A 23,580-nucleotide genomic window follows, 5' to 3' on the forward strand; every position below is an offset into this window, starting at 1 on the left:
ACACAAATTCACGCCAGAGCTGACAACCACCTATAATAGTGGACTATTTTTCTGTATTCACTATATAAGAAACAAACCGAAAGTAATACTCTGATCGCGCTTTGAACCATTGTGTGCAGTGCTTTGTCCATTACCACTACAAGGACAATAAAAGTTTTTTAAAAATGTCAAAATGTTTCTTTAATGTCCACCTGTGATATTTTAGCTGCTTTGTTACCTGATTCCATATTCATATAACTATCAAGTGATGTTAAATCACTACAACTTTTATTTTTTTACAATAACAGCAAGTGGTGTTCATACTATGTATTCTTAGAAAAGGATAAAGCGTTATAACTTTTTATGAAGTACAGAATATAAGCTTAATAATGTTAGAACAAGCACGTTAAAACAAGAAACCCACTGTAAGTTGCAAAGTTAAAGACTTTGATGCATAAAATATTTATGCATAATTAAATTATTTATGATGAAGGTGGAAGGTTGTGTACTTTTGTCCAACTGAGCAATCTTGCTTTTACAAAATATAATTACTTTTTAATGCTTAATGATTAACATGCTGTAATACACAGTTTAAAATGTTTAAAAGTCTAAAGAGTATGCAACTTAAATTCTTAATTCGAAAAAGATTGTCCCTCAGCCGTGACTGGTATTCGATACCGGGCATTTTCTGGCAACAGCTCAAATGCTGTACATAAGACGTTGAGCTTTATTAGCTCCACCTGGAGCTTTTACAATGTGCTTCGGGATACTATTATCATATTTCAACTAACATGTGTGGTATGATGTGGTATATTGCACTGCACCAACCGCGTTCTAACGCAGCGTACCTTGCTCATTTTGAATGGCTGGATCTGTATGAAGAGTTTTGAAAAAGTGAACTTGGTATTGAAAAATACTTGTTAGTAATTGTAAAAAACTGTTACATTCTTCATTGATTCCTTACAGGGTAAAGATTTCAAACTTTCTCATGGCTGAAACTGCCATATACTATGGACATTAAATTATCCTAAACAAGACTACTAAATCCAGGCTTGAAAAGAAATTTAGCTATATCATTAGAGCACCTTTATTGTCAGAGATACAGCAAAAGCAGTCTGAATTCATATAAAGTATACACCTGGATCCTAAACAGAGCACATAGGAAAAACTGACTGAGTGTATAAATCAATGAGAGCAACCACCACAATGCCATATGATTGAATGGACAAACATCTCTGATGTTCATGTGAAATTTCTGTCTACACCTCACAGTTTGCATATGTTTAAGCTAATGGTAGGCAAACTAGGAATTAAGCACTTATGTGCTGTATGTGTGCCTAACACGAATGCACTTATAAAATGTCGGTGCCGCCACATGCTCCAACGATCAGCTTGAATTCTTCCTGCACCATTTCACCAACTTCCACCCGTCCCTCAAATATACGGTTAACATTTCTTCCACCACTCTTCCGTTTCTAGACATCCACTTGTCTATCAACTACCCCCGACTGTCCACTTCAGTTTATTACAAACCCACGGATTCACACAGCTACCTCCTGTACAGCTCATTTCACCCCAACCACACTAAAAACTCTCTTCCTTTTTCACAGTTCCTTAGGTTACGACGATTATGCAGCGACGACATCGACTTCGAAAACCAAGCCCTCGAAATGTACTCATTTTTTATCAACAGAGGATACCCCAGCAGTGTGATTGACAGGGCCCTTGCCCGAGCCAAAAACAGCCCCCGGACCATCAACCCGATCAGGAACTCCCGCCGTAACAACCGCATTCCTTTGGTGCTTCCTTACCACCCTAACACACTTCCTATCCCCAGGACCATTAACCAGAACTTTTCCATCCTACAGGATGATCCCTCCATTGGGGCCCTCTTTTCTGATCGCCCTATCATCTCATATCGCCGACCACCTAATCTGCGTAACCTCCTTGTCCACAGCTCCCTTGACCGCCCTCAGCAACCATCCACACCAGGCACTTTCCCTTGCAAAAGAGCTCGCTGTATCACCTGCAAGTACACAGCCACCACCACACTCATTCAAGGCCCCTCAGGACAATTCCGGATCACCCAGACAGCATCTTGTACCTCCAGCAACCTTATTTACTGTATCTCTTGCAGTAAATGCCCAGCCATCTACATTGGGGAAACAGGAAGGAGACTCGGAGACCGCTTCAGAGAACACGTCAGGGCTGTGAAGATTAAAGATCTCTCCAAGCCCATTGTTTCTCATTTCACCTCTGACGGCCACGACCACTCTAATCTCTCCGTCTGTGTTCTCAAAGACGGTTTTCCGAACTCATACATCAGAAAGACCACCGAAACTAAAATTATTCTGCAGCTAGGATCACACATTCTCCCTTCCCTTAACGACAGATTACTGTTCTTTTAAATTTTCTCCATTCATTGGAAGTTTCATTTCACACCTCTCTGCACCCATTCTGACTTCACACCTCTTGATTGGCCTCTCTTTCTGTCCCCTGCTCCCGCCTCTCACTCCTCCTCCCTCTCAACCTTTGTTCTCCCGCTACTTTACCTTTGCCTACTGCCCTGTCTCTCTCACACCTGAAGAAGGCTCCACGGCCGAAACGTTGTGTTCTCTTTCTTCTTTTTTTCAGCATGGAATAAACCTATTACTTGTTCCTTTGCAGCCTACGCATGCTGACGCAGCTACCCACCTGAACTACTACCTTATAAAATGTCACAGTGTATAAGCCTTGGCATAAATGCAATCACTTCTGGCAAAAACACAGAGAACAGTTTGCTGTATCAGATAATGGTATTCACCCTGAAGTCAAACCACAGGCTTTTTCTGCAGATTACACAGATGAGTAGCCTTAAAAAAGCCATTTCCATATGTCAGATTAATCCAATTGAAAACACTCTGATGTTTTCAGAAAGTATTCATTATTTCAGTTGACTGGCTGGCATATTTGGTAGACTTGGATCAAAACTGATTATTTTGAACCCCAGTGTAAGGTCAGGCAATTTTTGATTTGTGTTAAGTCAATGTGAAAAGGAAGACGACAAAGTTCTACTTTCATAAGACGTTTTAAAAAATAGCTTTATAGAATCACATCTGTGTCTCATTTTCGATTGTGACATACTTGCTATATATAATGTGCAGACATATGTTACAATTTAAATGAAATACTAAAAACATTTTGAAGACCTCTTTCAAAGGGTCCCATTATTTTGATGTAATGCCACATTGCATTATGCCCAGATTGATTAATACTCATAAACCAAATTTATGTTTATTTCATGTGAAAGAGATGCTACTTGTAAAGCTTGTATAAAGGAACATATTGCAAGAATTTTCATTCACATAACTGTTTCTGGAAATTATATCCAAGCATAAAAGATTGCTGCTGGAAGAGGTGTTAGTGGGGCCAGCAGGGGGCGCTCACCCTGTGGTCCACGTGGGTCCTAATGCCCCAGTATAGTGATGGGGACACTATACTGTAAACAGGTGCCGTCCTTCGGATGAGACGTAAAACCGAGGTCCTGACTCTCTGTGGTCATTAAAAATCCCAGGGCGTTTCTCGAAAAGAGTAGGGGTGTAACCCCGGCCTCCTGGCCAAATTTCCCATTGGCCTTAACCAATCATGGCCTCCTAATAATCCCCATCTATGAATTGGCTTCATTACTCTCTGCTCTCCTCCCCACTAATAGCTGATGTGTGGTGAGCGTTCTGGCGCACTATGGCTGCCGTCGCATCATCCAGGTGGATGCTGCACATTGGTGGTGGTGGAGGGGAGACCCCATTACCTGTAAAGCGCTTTGAGTGGAGTGTCCAGAAAAGCGCTATATAAGTGTAAGCAATTATTATTATTATTAAATTTAAAATCCATTTTGACATCTGACCTGAAATCCAGTTTAGATTAATGAAAACAATGAAATTAGGAATACTTTTTTTGTCAATAGAGGAAGAAGAATATTGCTTAAATGATGTTCGTCCATTGATGTTGATGAAGACCATGACTATCAAGAGATTATTAAGATTGATTTAAGTGTGTCCTGAGGTGGCTGATGTGTCCAATCTGGGAACGAAAGTCTCTACCACAAATATGACATGTAATACCAGTGTTTTCAGTGGTGGAGGTGCTGACAGCATCGGCTTTTTATGTCTAGTGATGTGCAGTTAGGGCCCACAACATTTAGCATTTTCGTTAAATATTTTGCTCCCTTTTTAAGCATAGTGTGCAGAGATATTACAAGTGATAAGGCATTAAATTTAAAAAAAATATATTTGAGCAAGTGATAGACAATATTTGGTCTCAATTAGTTTAAGATTTTCCTAAGTTAAAAGCTCATTATGACATATATACACATCAGCTACGTTTTTATCACTTTTATTTCATGCGTTAGCATCTCATTCAAGATAATCTATTTATTCTAATGGACTGAACGCCTTAAGTAATTTACATGCCAGATATGTTGCATTATTTTCGAATTAGAGTTCAAGAAACAAGTCTTAAAGTAACAGGTATGGTGAAAAGAAAACTTGTCTTCTGCCCGGGGAATAATAAATCAAGAATACTAAAAGGCATGTCACCAACAGGCAGTGAAACATTAAAAATGTACAGTGATTACTAACAAACTCCAGATCAGACATTTTACTGCAGAGATTGTTGTTTAAAAACTTGAGGTTGTAGACTAAAATGGGTTGGTGTGAATACTATCCAGACAGGAGCATATGCCTTGAGCATATTAAACTTGGCATTGGAACAAGACAAAAACTTTACCATCTGAAAAGGCCACTGTTTCTAGACAGTGTTAATTAGTGCTCTATGGTCCACTCCTGTACTTTCTGTATTGTAGCCTACTGCACAGAATCTCCCCGAACAGCAATAATGCTGTCCTTCCTTCATATTTAAAACAAGTAAAGCAAACTATTTACACGGCTAAATGGGACCACCGAGGCTGAAACAATGTTGTGCATATTATTGGTATGGAGGTGAATTTCTCACTTCTTGAATGGCTGTGAAACTGAAAACCACCTTCGCAAGAGAAGTTCTGCTCATTTTGCAGGCTGAATACCGCAGCAAGGCATATGGAATTGATAAACAAAGTGAAGGAAAGTGCCAACAGGCATATTAAGCAGTGAAAAAGTTCATCTCAGGCTTCAGACATTGAACACGTCAGGTGTAGCCAAAAGGGAAGCTTTAAGGTCTTTGGCCACAAACAGTAAACTTGGCATTCTACCACCTACAAACTTAGCCTTAAAAAATAAGGATGTTGTTCTTTGCTACTTCAAGCACCCCTTTTATAAATTTGCACTGAATCACAGTCTAAAACAGCAATGTGATTAGTTTCTTAGAATTATTTTTCTCAGGCTCTTACAGCAAAAATGTTAACCCATCCAGCAAATGTTTCAAATTTTGCTTGTAGATACCGATTTCTAAAGACCACAGATAAAATGCATCACTCTTGAAGAAAGGATAACTATTCCCCCTAATTGCATACATGCAGACATACATGACCCTTTAACAAAGACCCTTCAGAGTTATGGTGCTATTAAGATGAAAAAATTGCTATATGATGGGATAACTGTCTAAAGAGATTTCAGATTCTACTTATCAAATGAAAAAGAAAATTAAAAAATTTCTCATATCAGAAAAAAAGAAAATATTAAAAATAAATAAACATGGAGCAAAATTAGTTTGAGTCAGGGCTAATGAATATATTTAATATATCCCATAATAGACACGTACAGATGCAGCCATTCAAAGTGCGCGGTACAGACACCGCAGTACAGATACCGCAGGTAAGATGACACGCGATACCGCGGTATGTGATTGGTTGACCGACAGGGGCACTCGTGGTCCGTTGGTCTGTCGTAGAAAGACTTACTGTACTGTAAACGTCTTTACTGTGCCCGTTGTAGATATTGAATTTTACCACTGAAGGGAAATCTTAGTAGCTGAGCATAAAAAGAATAGGAGCATACTGTAACGCGTGTGAAGGCCATAAACGATATTAATTTTGGAACGTAAACATACAGTATATGGCTGGTCTTGGTACTTTAAAGAAAAAAATACGCACCAGTATTCCATTTCTCCCTAAACATTGTAAGCTTCGAAGTCTTTAACTAACGTGATACCGGAGTCAACAAGCATACTTTTAGAATTTGATTAAAAGGGAATATAATATGGAATCGCGTATCTCAAGAATTTAATAACGGTATGATTATATCCGTGTACTGCGGCAGGACTGTGTAAGGCTGTTTCGCCTGCCTGATCATGCGAGCTGTCTTGTAGCCTACTGGTCTAGGTGCGTGACTACCAGCTGGCAGGTTGTGTGTTCGAATCCAGCTGGTGCTGGACTTTTCATTTTTATTTATTTATTTTTTAATCGCGTAACATAAACATATTACCGTATGCAAACTGTACTGTATACAGTATGTATATGTATATTTAATGTCTTAACTGTGCCCGTTTAATTGAATTTAAAAAAAATATTTAACACGAACATTAAGCTGTTTACATGTTCCGCCTGAGAACAGTCACCCGTTGCTACCCAACGCAGAATGGTGATTGGCTGACACCATCTGACACCCCTCTGATTGGAGAAAAAAGACGTGCTGGTGTGCTATACCAGGAAGAGGATTTCTTTCAATTCTAAACGTGTATTTTAAAAGTTTAAGAAGTAAAAACCTTACAGCGTACACAGATTTCTAAACTGATCAGGATCGTTATCTTTGTCTCATGCTTAATAATGTTCACCGCTCTGTCCAGCAAATTAATAATAAACTTTATTTTATATAGCTTTTTAAACGAATAAGTAATTAGATTGCTCATAAACCTAATCACTTGCTTTTTCTTTTTATTTAGGCTCAGATTTCAACTATAGATCGTATTATTAATAACCATAATAACAACCAACCAACAAAAACAACCATATAAACATAATACCAACCAAAAACATAGATAACAACCACAATACAAAATCAAATAATCAAACCATTTTACACTCGCAAAGTCCTCCAATTATCATAATCCCGCCCCTTATGCAAAACCAAACCTTCCTCCCATCCCAGTTTATCCTGTTTATCATAAACAAAATCCACCTCAATTTTCAACATAAAGCATTACACAAAATCAATACCTCAACACTCCATACTCAACAACGATAATTCACAAACAGCCAGAACATGTAACTACACATTCCCAAACATACCTACTTTCCATAGCCCCGCCCCTTATGCAAAACCAACATCCCTCCCCTGTTCTCTCTCTCCCCTGGCGGTTGTAATTGTTTTTATTTTCAAATAAATTTTAGCAAAGTCATGTATTTTAAAAATCTTAAGATTTTTCTATTTATGTCTTTATTTAGTGGTTTCATTAGTGACAAAGGCTAAACTTTCTTGGAAAAATGTCTTTTATGTAAACCATGTTTGCTATTAATTCATTCAGGGCTAAAATATGTTCATTGTCTTCTAATGAAAGAAGGGTTCCTTTCGCCGTAGTCGGGAGCCTAGCCTTTAACTAGTAAGTACTGTATTTACTGGGTTTTTGAGGGGGGGTGTCTTTCGCTGGAAATCTCGCCTCCTACTTTGAAAATACCCGTGAAACCGGTTCAATTCATCACAGCCAGCACTCCTGCAGAGAGTTGGGTTGTACTTGCAGTGTATACAGTACACGCGTTATGCTCTTCGTTAATGTCTGTGAAGTTTTATTTAATCTCTGAGCCATACTGATTCTTCTGGAAGCACACCAGTATTCCACTTTCTCCCTAAACATTTTTAGGATCAGAGTCTTACATGTGGTTATTTCGAAAACGTTTGTACGTGCTCCTTCTTACCATGTTACTGTTTACCGTTACTGACCATATTAAGTTTAAGTGCCTGTGGGCACTTTTCCTGTCCGTGGTGGGTGGACCGTCTTTCATTAGAAGGTTAGTCTGTTCTACTCTGAGAATGTAGAGGGGGTGGGAAGTGCCCGCGGTCATTTAATTAGTATTAAAATCTTAGTTATCTTTCTAGTTCACAAGTTTGCATGCATAATTTAATTTTGAAAGCCACTGAGACATCAGGTACTACTGTTGTATTTATGAAAAAGAAACAAAACAAAAAACATACTAACAACTGTGCCATCCTACTCCTTAGTTAATACATTTTATTATTCATAAACAGTTAACATTGTTAGCAAAATATTTTGAATTATATTTAACCCTATTTTTTCTTTAGTTTTGTATTTAACTTATTATATGATAGTCAGACTTAATGTATATTAATGTATATTTGAACAATGAAAATATATTTTTACAAGATTTTACATTAAGCACTTAAAATTAATATGGTTAATAATAGTAAACTGTAACATGCTGTAACAAGATCGGTTAAACTTTGAAGAAAATCCTTTCAGAGAAAAAACCTGTTCCCACACACCCTGCCCCCACTACCATTAGAATATACACAAACATTTTAGCGTTTCATTCTGAGCAGAAGACCCTCACACCTGAAGAGTGCTGGCTGTGACGAATTAAACCGGTTTTACAGGTTTCAATCACAGATTGGGACTCAGTAAAGTAACACACAGCGCCACTGGATTTGATAATACTGTACCTAACCAAAATCCGCAATATGGAAACAGAACCTGTGTAATTGTTGATAGATGATGTACTCGTAACATTTTTTCAAGACGAACTACAACATTTAAAAAATGACTTGTATGTACTTGATATCTCTTATCAATCCACGGGTTCCAGCACAAAACGAAACTAAAACGCATACCGTTTGGCGCTTCTTATTAGTTGCTCAAAAGTAATTTGACTGTATGAAATGCATAATATAAACCTAGAAACATATACATGAGCAGTACTTAAGCACTGTAGTATCGGTGTTAAGACATACCTCTCAAATACTGTAAATCAAGTTAAAAATATCTCAAGACCGATTCTGGTCGTAATGAAACCATGTTTCGTGTATGTTTTCTTTTTCATCTTGAAATAACTCATTTCTAAATACCTTTTTCACTGTTAACATCTTGTAGCAACTTTGCGACAAAATATACACTCTGACAGTTCATCCTGCTACCAACATTAAATAAAACAAATCTTAAGATTTCTATATTTATGTCTTTATTTAGTGGTTTCATTCGAAGCTTACAATGTTTAGGGAGAAATGGAATACTGGTGCGTATTTTTTTCTTTAAAGTACCGAGACCAGCCATATACTGTATGTTTATGTTAAGATTTCCCTTCAGTGGTAAAATTAGATATGAATATTCAATACTTAAACGGGCACAGTTAAGACATTAAATATACATATACATATTGTATACAGTACAGTTTGCATACGGTAATATGTTTATGTTACGCGATTAAAAAAATAAATAAATAAAACTGGAAGGTCCAGCACCACCATTATGTTTATATGGTTGTTTTTGTTGGTTGGTTGTTATTATGGTTATTAATAATACGATCTATAGTTGAAATCTGAGCCTAAATAAAAAGAAAAAGCAAGTGATTAGGTTTATGAGCAATCTAATTACTTATTCGTTTAAAAAGCTATATAAAATAAAGTTTATTATTAATTTGCTGGACAGAGCGGTGAACATTATTATGCATGAGACAAAGATAACGATCCTGATCAGTTTAGAAATCTGTGTACGCTGTAAGGTTTTTACTTCTTAAACTTTTAAAATACACGTTTAGAATTGAAAGAAATCCTCTTCCTGGTATAGCACACCAGCACGTCTTTTTTCTCCAATCAGAGGGGTGTCAGATGGTGTCAGCCAATCACCATTCTGCGTTGGGTAGCAACGGGTGACTGTTCTCAGGCGGAACATGTAAACAGCTTAATGTTCGTGTTAAATATTTTTTTTAAATTCAATTAAACGGGCACAGTTAAGACATTAAATATACATATACATACTGTATACAGTACAGTTTGCATACGGTAATATGTTTATGTTACGCGATTAAAAAATAAATAAATAAAAATGAAAAGTCCAGCACCAGCTGGATTCGAACACACAACCTGCCAGCTGGTAGTCACGCACCTAGACCAGTAGGCTACAAGACAGCTCGCATGATCAGGCAGGCGAAACAGCCTTACACAGTCCTGCCGCAGTACACGGATATAATCATATCGTTATTAAATTCTTTAGATACGCGATTCCATATTATATTCCCTTTTAATCAAATTCTAAAAGTATGCTGGTTGACTCCGGTATCACGTTAGTTAAAGACTTCGAAGCTTACAATGTTTAGGGAGAAATGGAATACCGGTGTGTATGTTTCCTTGTGATATTTTAAGCTCTAGTTGAATGATAGGTGTCGCATTTTAAATCATTTTCGTAGCTAGAAATTATGAAACGCCCTGTTAAAAGCAAGGAAGTTTTTATGCCCCGTTGAAGTAAAACAAAATGCCTGACAAAGTATGGCTTGGACAGATTCCAAGTGCTTGTACAAATGTGCTAAAGAAATTATACTTTGAGTATACAGCTTGTCCAAAGTCATCCATTATCAATACTATTAGTAATATCTTCAGTAAAGGCTGTGATGCATAAATATTTCTGATGAAGGTAGGTTGTGTACTTCTGTCCAACTGAGCAATCTTGCTTTCATAATATATACCAACATTTTAATGACTGATGATTAACATGCTGTAATACACAGTTCAAAATTAAAGGCTCAAATGCTGTACATGAGAGGTTAAGCTCCCCCTGGCGGTTTTACAAGGCGACGCCGGATAGTTAGTCACGTGACACACGTGACACACGTGATACCGCGTGATACTGCGTGATACTGTGACACGCCCACCGCGGTATGCCGCGAAATACCTCACCCATTTTGAATGGCTGCATCTGTATACCAGATCGATTAACGTATGCTGGCACATTGTCATTGTCACTTGTTAACGATGCTCTTGACTGAATTCAAAGGGATATTTAAAGTCTTTGAAATCTTTTTCTATCCATCTCCTTCTTTGTGCCTTTCTACAACTTTATCCCAGAGGTCTTCTGATAGATCCTTGCTGCCCATAGTTGACTTTTTACTTTGTGATGCACTTCCAAGCAAAAGACACGTACTGTACAGAAACAGTGGATTTTCTTTTGAAATAATCAGAATCAACAGTGGTGGAAGCTAATTAGCTTGTTGTATGATTTGGAGGGCGATTGGTTGTAACAGAGCTACAGTTAATTTACAATTGCTATTACTAAGGGATGCATACAATTATCCCACTAGGTTTTCTAGGTTTTCATTTTGTATGAGCATTTGTTTTTCACTTGGAGGTTGTATGATACAATGTGTAAATCAAAGTAAAAAAATTCTTATTTAATGAGTCTTGATTTCAGGCTGTTAGGCCACAAAGTCCTTTACTTTGGAAAGAGAGTCCATCTATAGGCACATGCACTACACATGGTCACAGTCTAATGAACATTTGCAAATCATCTTCAGCATTACAGGGTTATGCTTTTCCTTTCTATGTTAAAATTATTAATATAATCAAATTACTATTTTCTCCAAGAATGAAAGAGGTTATTAGAAGGTCATGGTGTAGTTCTGCATTGCACTCCAAACTAATTTTAAAATCACTTACCCTTGGACCAATATCTCCTTGGTCCCCCTGTAAAGGACAGAATTTAACATTACTGAATCTTGAAAAGCTTAATGACCCTATAAAACATTGCTTAACACACACACTTGCACAAATAACATAGGGTCTGGAGGTACTTCTCTAAAAACAGCAATTTCATAGGTAATGTAACTAAACAAAGGTGTTTATGGAAACAGAGTAAGGGCTTTTGAAAATAAATTCTAGTAAATTTGTTCAAATATCATAATCCTTGGAAGAGTATGCAAACAATTCTTGATTACCAAAAAACAGGGTCCCATAAGTGTGGTCAGTATAGCTAAACTAATCTACCATGTGCATTCTTATGTAACCTGCTTTGCTGACTCTACGGATATGAACACATAAATTGTTGAAAATTTAGTATTTTGAAACATATAGCAAATCAGAAATTAACTGTATCCTTTGTCAAAGTGGTCTTTGAACAATACCTTAAACTAGAAAAATACCTAACAGCACTTATTTTTTTTTCACTTTTTTTAGTGCTAGTTAATGCTATTGTTGCCATATCTGTAAGTACCTTATCTCCTTTTGGTCCAGCGGGTCCCTAGAAAACAAATCCAAGAATTAGGCAAAAAGCTAAAATTCTGATATAAGTTTTCATAATTGATTATGGCAGACACCAAAGTTTAAAGTTATTAAGAATCTAAGTAATATTCAGTGTATTGACTAATAATTATCAGTACAGCACAATAAACAACAAATAAACTGCATAAATTAGGAAGGAAAATGAAAAGTTAAAGTTAAAAAATAAGTTAATTCAAAGCACTAAAAAATAATAGTTGCATAAACTAAATTAAAAATTAATTTCAAACTTTAGTGTATTGAATAAAATATTCCTGGTACTCAAATTTAAAGCGATGAAAATATTTATGTCCTGCTGGAGTTTGATCCATAAATCAAGAAACTCAATCATAGTCTACTGACACATGGCACACTTGATTCTAATTAATTTTTCAGGACAAATGATAAAAAAAACTGCCCATTGTTTGCTTGCAATCTGGGAGAAAAAGAATAAGATGGCCATCTGCAATTAATAGCTTGCAGATCCTTTTCTCAAGGGGGCTATTGGGCAGCATTTTAAAGCATATTTTGTAGGACATGGCAAATATTGATTAACTGCACAGTTTGTTCCACAACTAATTCAGTAATGTACATCTTTGGGTACAGACATCTCTGGTTTCTGAGCAAAGCAATAATATTATAAAGGAAAACTTCCTAATAATTATCCCTGGCTCATGACAAAGCATTCTTTTGATTTTTAATCAGGCCTATTGTAGCAACACTTCCAGATTTTATGTTAAATTTGTATTCAAATGGCATGATAGCCCAATGCCCAATTTTTGTATTCAAATTATAGTATTCCACCATGTACTGCCATGTCCCAGATCTCTGTCATTTATTATTAAGTTCAGAAAGATGTGGAAATAATACATTCTGCATACATTTTAATTATCAGCAGTTCTGCTATAAATTATTTCAAAAGAACCGGTTTGTAAGTAAATTATCCAAACCTGTGCATTTTGTTCACAAGTTAACTCCACACAAGCCCCATCTACCCAAACAACAGACATACTTGAATCAGAAGACAATGAAAGTTTTCTATTGCTTCCTTTAATAGACTATGTTTCTGACAATTTTCCAGTTTATCTCTATGTACAAAAAAGCCATACTCATTTGTATACAGTATGTATGGTTATGATGCAATTTCTATTTTCGAAAACTGCAAACATATGCAGAAGGGTTTTATTGTTTCTATTATTATATCCTTGCTGATACTGGTAATACTTTAAAATAAGGCATTTCTGTTTAGTAATATACTAAATCACTGAATATTCTCAAATAAATGTATATAATTTACACATAAATATATAAATATAAATGACAAATTTCTTATTAGATTGGTGCATTTTATTATCATAATCATTAACACATATTTTAGTACAGAACTTTTTTTGTTGAGTATAAGTTGAGTGAGTTTTTGTAGTATTGTGTATATATATATTTTATTCATATTGGTGGGCTTACCTTGACACTGATATTAAAACAAAGCCATATTATTTTTTAATGCTGCAATTTGCTGCAATAACCCACTTTTTCGAAATCTTCAACCATTAAGAAGGCAATATTTTCCCTTGAATAAACAGACTGAAAGATTTACTTTTAAAATAAAAAATATTTTATCAATGGGAGAAGTTTAAACCCAAGCTTGTGATGTTTAATCTTCAGTTGTGGGAAAAAAAAATTCCAATGTTCTGTGATGTATGAGGAATTTGTAATGAAAAGTTTCTTCCTCCAAAATATTTCAAATTCAAGGACCAGTAAAACCTAATCTACTACAGATACATGTCGGTTTATACCAACCTGACTCCCTTTGACTCCAGGAAGGCCCTGTAAATATGAAAGAATTTAATAAATTTAAAAACAACACGAACAATTCAAAATTTTAAACCTCAGATAAGCTATTACCTGTTCCATCATGTGCTTAACTGATATGCAAGCCAGTTTCTTTGTAGTTCACTGCTGTCAAACCAAAATTATCCTCACAAATGTTAAAGTCACATAATATGTTTTGGACATCATATTTTCTCCTCAGTAAAGACTACAACTGAAGACTAATGTGAAATATGTCCACTGCACGAACTATGCATGATTAATTCTTTGTCTGACACCCAGTGAAGGCACCACAGATGAAATGTGGTTGTCTCTACTTCTCATTGTTGAACTAATCTTCTAATTATCTATTTGTTCTTTTGCAGCTCCTTATGTAAACCTCTTCAAAGTAAAATTCCCCTAAAGCTAGAATAATTTCAATATATTTTCAGGACTGCTCCATTTAGAAAATTATCTTGTAAATTGTAAATTGTAAATTATTCATGGCATATAACTTTGTTCCATTTATTACCTTTTTTAATGTTCAAAATTAGATCATGTTTAATATTTTAATAATGTTTTTAAAGAGTGATAACTTTGTAAATTTTTAACAATGAAATACCTACCGGTTTTCCATCCAAACCAAGAGGACCCTGAAAATGGAAAGAACTCTTAAAATGATAGTTGCATTGTGGAGGGAAAAAACAATCCACATTTCAGTTGATGTACTGTAGAACCTGCACATAAAAAATGGTTCCACTTCAAAAAGTTTTAGAATTTACTCATATCAACCATTCTTTGCTATCAGTCGGTAATCACTAAATCATCAGAACTCATTCACATGCTTACATTTATTAAAACAATTTCCACCAAGACTGGAAAATGAGAAGCATTGGAAAAAGGGAGTGAAATATTTTAACACAGCAAACAGGAAGGCATAAAAGAAGAAAAACTAATATAGATTTATAACCACACATTTATCCAGTATTTCCGGATAGTAATTTCAAAATGACAGTTTTACATTCTCATTGTTATGACCCCAAGTGTCTAGGGGTAAAGGGGTGTAACATTTAGGATGGTTTTAGATGCAGGTGGGTTTCTGGTGAGGGACTAGGAAGCGTGACAAGTTTTGGAACAAAAGTGATTTATTTTAAAGTTAATAAGTGACCGGTACGTAATTAGGACACAATAACACACAGGGAAAGGGAACTAGAGTGGTGCCAAAGAAAAGAAAATAACAAACAGAATAACGTGAGGGAAAGCTGACCTATCTACCAAAACAAAACCCGAAACACTCGGTCTTCGGTGTGTTCTAACGCCCTAGCTAAACCTTCACTTACTACCCAAAACAATACAAGACAAAAGACACTCACCTGCCCTAAACTAGTGTTACTAATACAAAGACCAACTACGTGTGCAGAATGTACCCGACTAACCCTTAACTAACCCTTAACACAAAAGTTGATACAAATACACAAGTGAACTACAAATACAAATAAGGGAAAATAAGAGTAGACACAAGGAATGGGGTACAAAAGAGCAGAGGTTGATATAACAAGTTTGAGCAAGGTAATGGCGAAGTAAAGATAATACAAAAAAATGAAAGTACAAGGAGATGAACACAAACCAACAAAGCCAAAGCTATACGAAAACACACACAAAGTGAAACGAACGAAAACAGAGAGACGAAGCCGAAGCAAAATGAAAGCGAAACGAAGCTGACCCAAGCAGAACCGAAGTCAAGCGAAAGGCCCCTTCATTCAGAAAACCTCCAAGTTAAATACTGAATAAAATGAGTTCTGATTGGTCGAGAGTTGATTGAACATGATGTCACAACGGCAAAGATGGTTTAGTGATGGACCAATGGTAGGGGGGTAGCTGAATACAGGAAGTGGAAAAACAAAACAAAACATACAGACACACAAGGGGGCATAACCCATATATTCAAGCTTTTAATCATCTCCTGGACACACGCTATGCATAGTAGCCAGACATTCACAAGTTGCTGCCTAAAGGTAACAAAATACCAATTGACTATGGCAATGGTAATTAATCATGTTAAATTGAATTAGACAGAATTCAACAGAATTAAAAATATAAAATCGTATTTTTCACAGTAATTATACAATTTAATAGCTTGAAATGGGGAATTATAACATTTTAATATAAGTTATTAATTTATATTGCCTAAATGGCATCTAAGTTTTGCAGTTGTACTACTTTGTAAAACCACCAGTGAAAGTTTAACGTGGCATATGGCTGTCGCCAGAAAACACCTGGTTTAGAATCTTTGTCAATGCTGAAGGACAATCTTTTTCCAATTATAGATTTAAGTTATATACTGTTTAGACTTTTATTAATTTTAAACTGTGTATTACAGCATATCCAAAATATTGAACTAATTTAAGTGTAGGTATATTTTGTAAACGCAAGATTACTCAGTTGGAAATATAAAAAAAATAGTTTATTATACTGTAGCTTGTGAATGTGATGTGCCTCTTTCAGATTTGCATCCACATAGAGAGAATCCAAAGGTAAATTTTGGTAGTGGAAAATAACAGTAGTAAAACATAATACATACTTAATGTACACACAGTAGATGGTAGGGTAGCTAGATGGTAGGGTAAAAAGTACAAAACAGTATTCAACCTTCTTCATAAATACTTTATCCATCAAAGTCTTTAACTTGGTGACTTACAGTTGGTTATGGTTTTAACGTGTTTATTCTAACATTATAAAGTTTATATACTGTTATATCTTTTCTAAGAATACATTGTAAGAAGACCACTTAATGTTATTATAAAAAAAATGTACTGATTTAACAATGTGTCCTTTTCAGGTTTACATCTGAATTAAGAAAATCTATGTTTTGTCATAATACAAATTTCAGCAGCCAGTAAGCAGCCAATAATTTACTGAATTTACATCAAACTTTAAACCATATATTGTACTGTACAGTCCTGCAAAGTCCAAAGTCTTACTGGGAGGTTACTGGGAGGTTGTTTCTGGAAAAACTGGCTCTTGCATGAGTGTGCGTATCTGGATAAGTTATTTTAAGTGATTAAGGATTTCTTCACAGAATTCTTTAAGTTAAACAAAGGAGGGAAGAAGGGTTATTTTTACAATTGCCAGTAACCGGAGAACAGCTTATCAACATGTTGAAACCCGTACCATGACAGTGAAGACACGGTACCTTTTAGTGAGCCAGTTACTGTTGTTACAATGTTGTGTGGGTCTGCAGGAATTTCTCTGTAAACTCAAGAGTTATACAGGAGATACGTTGTGTATCAACTCTTATTATATCTGTAAAAACATTCCAATTTAAATGTAATATGGAATATATTTTAATAATATTAATAATGAATGACCATGGACAAACTGTAAACTGAAGAGTTACAGAGAAGACGTGTTAAAAGTTTGGAATTTAACTTTTAGAGCAATCCTTTTGGCTACATTTTTTACATAGCCAGATGTATCCAAATAGTTAATTATTATAGCTTGTTGCGAACACGATCTACCTCTTTCAGGCTCAAATCCCACAGCAGGCAGAGGAATACTACTCCGTTGGGCCCCTGAGCGAGGCCCTTAACCCCAGCTGCTCCAGGGATGCCATATGAATGGCTGACCCTGCGCTCTGACCCCAAGCTTCTCCCTCTCCCTGTCTGTGTGCCTGTGTGTCTCATTGAGAGCAAGCTTCAGTAAAAGCATTCAGTGTGGTTCAGTATTTAGTGGGATAATTCATAAAGTATTAAAAAAAGGATATATGATGTGATCTGTTGGAGGCTGTCAGGCAAACTCACTTTCTAGGCAGCTTGCAAATTAGAAATATTGATTCTAACTTGGAAAGATGTAACAGCCAAACAAGTCTTGCAGAGACACAAACTGGGAGACCATGAATGACACCTTGGAATGGCTGATTGCATTTCACACTGTTTTTGTAACAATGGCTTTCTTTTGAGATAAGAATATGGGTTGTGAGACAACTATGGGTTGGATTTAATAACTACTGAACATCTGTGGAATGAACTGAGAGAATGTGTGGCATCCAGGGTCCTGAGACCAGTAAACAAGTATATGTTAATGAGTAACTGTGTTATGTCTGTCTAATTAAATGAAAGAACAAGAACAATTTAGTCATGCTCCTGAATATAACTTTATGAATTTGTTGCAATTTTTATTAGTTTAATAAAATCTTTACTCAGTTGACTCAGGATTCCTTTAGGTAAAATGTTAGGTGGAGCTATGGTAGCTCAGATGGCAAGGGTATCTAGCTCCTAACTGGAAGGTCCTGGGTTCAATCCTAGGTAGCAGCAAGCGATGTAGCTTGCTCTAATTCCTTCCAGATGGCTCCCAGGTCCACTCAGTCTGCTTTCCAAATGAGTACCAGGGGTTAATCCTTCCGGGTTAATGACCCAACTATGCTTCAGCTTCAGCTCAGGGACAGATTATCAGACATTATCCTCAAGAATTTTCTGATACAGAGCAGAATTCATGGTTCATGGTTCAATTATGGCAATTCCTCCAGGTCCTGTGGCAGCAAAGCATCCCCACACCATCACACTACCACCACCATGTTTGACTGTTGGTATGATGTTCTTACTGTGGAATGCTGTGTTGGGCTTTACGCTGGACATAATGGGACCCATGTCGTCCAAAAAGTTCCACTTTTGACTCATCTGTTCATAGAACATTCTCCCAAAAGGCTTGGTGCTTGTTGGCAAATGTGAGAAGAGCATTTATATTATTCTTGGTTAGCAGTGGTTTCCGCCCTGCTACTCTCCCATGAACCCCTTTTTTGCCAAGTCTCTTTCTGATTGTGAAGTCATGAACACCGACCTTAGCTGAGGCAAGAGAAGCCTGCAGATCTTTAGATGTTTTTTTAGGATCCTTTGAGACTTTCTGGATGATTTTACATTGCGCACTTTGGAGAAAGTTTGGCAGGTCGGCCACTTCTGGAAAGATTCACTACTGTTCCAAGTGTACTCCATTTGGAGATTATGGCCCTGTGTTAAAGACCACAGATGGCTTTGTGTTAAAGACCTGAAAACATTCAGTGTCAAAAATCTGCAATAATAGAGGAAATCAGGAAGGGGGCAAATTATTTTTCACGGCACTGTATATAAAACAGTGTGGGAGTCAAACTCATTGCTTTTTCCTTCTATTAAAATGAATAGCTGGAAATTTCAGAAGTGAAGTGGAAAAGAAGGATCCCACACCTCAGGGGTGCCCAATTTCATTTTTTTAGGACTGGAAGGTTTTTGGTTTTAGTTCTACCTGGGCTTTTAATTACCCAGTTGAACTCATTATTTGCCTAGTTGGACAAACAAAGCCTTTTCTTGCTCACAAACAGCTGGGGATTTAAACAGACCTATAAAATTTACTGGACTGTGACCCTCAAAGACCAGACATAACCCTGCTGGCTTTACGATAAGGTTATGGTTACTAGATTAAAGTTTAATGTAGGGCAAGGGCAGAGATTTTGAAGTTAGGGATGTGTTTGCCATTTTGGTAAGACACACACTGATAATTTGTTGTACTGCAGCAATGTCTGGAGCATTTTCCTGTCATTTCAATTGGATGTATTTTTTTAAACTAAACCTCACCTTTGACCCAGACAGGTTTGATTTACACTGCATAAGTATCTGGTTTTAAAACAGATTTCCTGTTCCTGCCATTTAATGTTTGGGCTGACTCAGCAATAATTTCTCTCTTTTATATGCATCTTCTGTATACAATGCATGTAATAAAACAGTGAGAGGAGGACTGTACAAGATGAAATGAAATAAAGACACAACATTTTACCACAGCCCTCTGATTTAGCTGTAAATAAATAATTACTAGAGGTATTCATTCATCTCTAGGACATATTAAGACATACAGATGCAGCCATTCAAAATGCACGGTAAAATCCTGTACCGCGTAAAATTATCTACAGTTTAGCAGTACGTGATTGGCTGGCTAAAATCACTGACAGGCTGCACTCGTGGTGCATTGGTTGTAAGTGAAACAATTGCTTCATTTAATCTCTTTACTGTGCATGTTTAAATCTGCTTAATATTGAATATTAATATGGAATTTTACAACTAGTGGGAAAATTAAGTAGCTGAGTATAAAAAGAAGAGGAGCATAATGTGTCTGAAGGTCATAAACGATATTAATTTAGGAACATAAACATATTATGTAAACTGTATATGGCTGATACAGGTGGTATTGGTGGTTTAAATAAAAATACACAACAGTATTCCACTTTCTTCCTAAACATTTTAAGCATCAAAGTCTTTAATTTGGTTAACTACTGTGGTTATTTTGGAAAAGTTATCACGTAATCCTTCTGACTATATTAAGTTTATATACGTGAATATTTGCGCTCGTTATCATAGTAAAAAAAACACATACTTTTTAGAATTTGATTAATAGGGAATATAATATGGAAACATGTATTTAGAGAAATTAATAATGATATAATTATATTCATATAGCTCAGCTTTTATTAATTATATTTATATAGCTCACAGTTGTACACTTTCTTTGTAAATGTCTGCATCAGTTTAACTCATTCACACGTGATTACGTGTGTGATGTAATGGCTTAGGCGTGTACCTTGCATGCTGGAGGTTGGGGGTTTGAACCCAGCTTTCACCATGAGATTTCTTTTAACAAATAAACATTTCTTTGAAAACTAAAATAGCAAATATTATGGACATTATATTGACACTTTTGATATTTCTAAATATCACAACATATTCAAAGCTAAGTGATTTATTATTAACAACGAATAATTTCAAACTGCTTCTGTACTGCCACTACAGTATAACTTGTGGGAAATACATTTATTTGTCCTGCATCAAAGTTTAACTCATTCGGAGCGCCCTACATTACAAACTCCAAGCGTTTCATTTTGTCTATTGCTACAATATAGACAGCAATGTAGTTAAAAGGAACATGTCAAAATGTTTCCAAAATAACCACAAGTGAATGAGTTGATGGATTTGATAATAATAGAGAAATCATAACAATGACCCCGTGTCACTAATCATGCATACCATACTGTAATCCACTTTCTTGTAAACACGTTTTATTTTTAATTTGACTCATTCACGCATGATGAAGAGTGATAGATGGAGACAAGATGGAGGTTCTTGTCGAAACTACATTCCTCAGAATGCAGTCGGAAATAATGTCGGTCACCCTCAGTCACCTGACCAGCTGATGCACTGCATCACAGAAGATGACTGAAGGATTAGCCCATTAAGAGTGAGTATTTTTTAAACAACCTGGGGGGAAGGAAAAGTGCCCGTGGTAAGTTTTTTCACTGAGACAGTTTTTATTAATTTTCCACTTAAGCGTATGGAGGAGTCTTAGCTAACAAGGAGAGCACTGTGATCTTGACATGCACGAGTGAAGTAGAGTTAACAGCTTCAGATTTAAAAGGTTATTAATAATATTTTCTGTGTCGCATTAACATTGGAATGTTCTTACAAGTGTAAAAAGAGGCGATTCACAACATGTCTTCTCTATAACTCTTCAGTTTACAGAGAAATTCCACCAGAGCCACACATTGTATTATTGTCCAATAATACTCTTCTTGTGTCTAATTTCTAGTTTCGCAGGACTATGAATGTAATGCTCTAATCACGCTTTGAACCACCTGGATGCAGCTCGCTACATTATAGTGCTCATTACCACTACAAGGACAACAGAAGTATTTTTTTTTAAGAAACTAATGTCAAATGATTTCCAAAACATCCACTTGTGTTACTTTAGCTGTTTAGTTACATGATTCCATATTAATATAACTATCAAGTGATGTTAAATCACTACAACATTTATCTTTTTACAATAACAGCAAGTGGTGTTCTTACTATGCATTCTTAGAAAATGAAGTACAGTTGTCCAACTGAGCAATCAGATGGTTACAAAGAAAGTGGACCACGGTAGTACTTTGAGCTTACAGACTGTCCAAAGTCATTCATTATTAATACTATTTAATATCTTAAGTAAAGACTTTAATGCATAAAATATAATGCATCATTAAAATATTTATGATGAAGGTGGAAGGTGGTGTACTTTTGTTCAACTGAGGAATCTTGCTTTTATAAAATATAACGAATTTTTAATGTTTAATGAATAACATGCTGTAATACAAAGTTTAAAATGATTTAAAAAGTCTAAAGAGTATACAACTTAAATTCTTAATTGGAAAAAGACTGTCACTCAGCAGTGACCGGGATTTGAAACCGGGCATTTCTGGCGACAGCTCAAATGCTGTACATGAGACGTTAAGCTCATGACAATGTAAAAAACATGATGAACAGAAAATGTAACATGAAAAAACAGCAGTTGCTACAGTATATGTCCCCAAAACATAAACAAAACTAACATAGCTTAGGGGGCAGCAAGGTCTGCTTTTACAGGCTACAGAAAAAGCACAAGGAATGTAACACCTCCTTCCCATATGGTTTATCGTGTTATGGAGTGCAAACCACCAAGAATTCTTTAAAAAATGGAAGCTGAAAACATTTTAAATAAAAATATTCAGTGGGTACTGATACTTCCTTTCAAATGAGCTTCAAACTGAGAAATCCATTGGGAGACAGGGAGAGACAGGATACATCTGTTTTAAATGCAGAAGAGCTCTTCACACTAAGACTTTTGCAGACAGGTTGGCTTTTAGAATACTTCTTTATTGTATGTGCCTGCACTGTAAAAATACAGACATACTTTTTAATGTGTGTCATGAATTTCAAAGTAAATTTCTTCCTTCTATTTAGAGAACAGAGTAATCCTTGAGATAACTACAGTATAGATGTGTTTTTAAACATTATTATCATGTTTAATTTCATTTTTGCCTTGTTGTTACTCCTTACTTTGGACTGCTTGAGTAACACTGTATATTAAAGCTGCTGAAAAATGTGAGCTAGGACAAATGAAAATTGAAAGTGTTCAGATCAAATGGTCTATCCTAATCCTCTTTTCAATTTATATTACCAAGTTCTAGTAAAATACCACAATTGAGATCTTGCTAACTTTATCTAATTTAACAGTAAAAAATTGGAATTGGAAAATAGTTTACATACAGTACCTATGTTATGGCTTTGTAATGTAAAATACATGTATTGTAAAACTGAAATTATTGGAGTTGATGAAGTTTCATCATACAAGCATTTTTTTCTGTTACTATACTTCTGTCAGTGTATTAATGCTTTAAATGCTTAATTAAAAATGTAACAAAGTGGGTCTTCGGACTGGCCTTTCACAGGCTAGAGCAGTGGTTCTCAACCTGCGGCCTGCCACATGCGAAAGTGCGGCCCACAATGTCTGACCCCTTTTTAATAAATTACATTTGTTTGCAGTCGATTCCTTTGATAAAAAAATAAAAAATAGGTAAAAATAAAAAATAATAAAAAAAAACTAGTTATGTAAAACTTTCTGAATAAATTCGCTGGTGATATTTAATTTAATTAAAGTGCTGCACATAGGCTATAATGTGCGTCACTAGAACACAAGTTCATATTGCCTTCACTGTCACGCCCGTCATACATCTGAGTGCAAAGAATAGCATGCTACAGCAGGATTGCCTAGTCTAGAAGCCTGCTAGTTAATAAAAATGGATGTTCATGTAAGGGGT

At 35.8% G+C, this 23,580-nt stretch overlaps 1 protein-coding gene across 1 annotated transcript in view; it reads right to left on the reverse strand.

Moving 5' to 3' along the window:
- The window catches only part of col23a1b (collagen type XXIII alpha 1 chain b), a 117,580-nt gene that overhangs the window by 89,258 nt on the left and 4,742 nt on the right, over positions 1 to 23,580 (reverse strand). The window contains exons 2-5 of the mRNA XM_088603841.1: positions 14,579 to 14,605; positions 13,944 to 13,970; positions 12,100 to 12,126; positions 11,547 to 11,573 (exon numbers count right to left, since the gene is read on the reverse strand). The gene's annotated coding sequence lies outside the window, so the exon portion shown is untranslated. The remainder of the gene's footprint in view (positions 1 to 11,546; positions 11,574 to 12,099; positions 12,127 to 13,943; positions 13,971 to 14,578; positions 14,606 to 23,580) is intronic.

Source organism: Lepisosteus platostomus, chromosome 13 (assembly GCF_059453375.1).
Source record: "Lepisosteus platostomus isolate fLepPlt1 chromosome 13, fLepPlt1.hap1, whole genome shotgun sequence".
Classification (NCBI taxonomy): Eukaryota; Metazoa; Chordata; class Actinopteri; order Semionotiformes; family Lepisosteidae; genus Lepisosteus; species Lepisosteus platostomus.